At 36.1% G+C, this 734-nt stretch overlaps 1 pseudogene; it reads left to right on the top strand.

The window, feature by feature from the left end:
- The first annotated feature begins 421 nt into the window (after positions 1–421).
- LOC130033779 (uncharacterized) lies at positions 422–518 on the top strand (annotated as a pseudogene).
- The last annotated feature ends 216 nt before the right edge of the window (positions 519–734 follow it).

The raw sequence follows: 734 nt of genomic DNA, 5'->3' as shown, positions 1-734 counted from the left end.
TAATAATGTGGAATGAAATCATCAATATGATCCTCACCTCTTCCTTCAGGAGAAAAATCCTACTTATATTCAAGGTGGTCAAAGTGCAGACAACACCATCCACCTTTTCCTGGAGATGTACACGGGACTGAGGTGAGAACAGCAAAAGGCTCTAGTTTAATGGTCTTAATGAAGGTTTCAGGGAAGTGCATTAAACAGGACTCATATAACATCTTCCAAAAGAATTATTTTGTAAAACTGATGCCTTGATTATGGTAAAAGATAATATGGTAAAAACCATATTTTTCTTTCTGGGACATTAAAGTTCTAAATCTATCAAGCTGCTTTGAAATACTTTCTTTGATTAGGTACCACTGTCTGCCATAGGGTAAGTAAGGACAACACTCAAATTAATCAGAACAGAAAAAATAACTCCTACTAGGTTTGGTTACACATATACTAAAATTGAAATGATACAATGATGTGCATGGTCCTTGCACAGAGATGACATGCAAACTTGTAAAGAGCTCCATATTTTTGTTGCAAGAAGAACTAACACGGCTACTTTAAGCTAAGGCAATCCCCACAAGTACAAAAATTCTACATAAAGATAGCACAAATCCCCATAACAACAATCTCTCTCAATGTCTATGGACTAAATGTGCCAATTCAGAGGCACAGAATAGGAAGATGAATTAGAACACTGAACCCAACATTCTGATACCTGCAAGAAACATATCTGAGCAATCAAAGCA

The sequence above is a fragment of the Sorex fumeus genome, unplaced genomic scaffold, assembly GCF_029834395.1.
Source record: "Sorex fumeus unplaced genomic scaffold, SorFum_2.1 ptg000054l, whole genome shotgun sequence".
Taxonomy (NCBI): Eukaryota; Metazoa; Chordata; class Mammalia; order Eulipotyphla; family Soricidae; genus Sorex; species Sorex fumeus.
The sequence above is the reverse complement of the archived record's forward strand: the minus strand, read 5'-3'. Positions and strand labels throughout refer to the sequence as shown.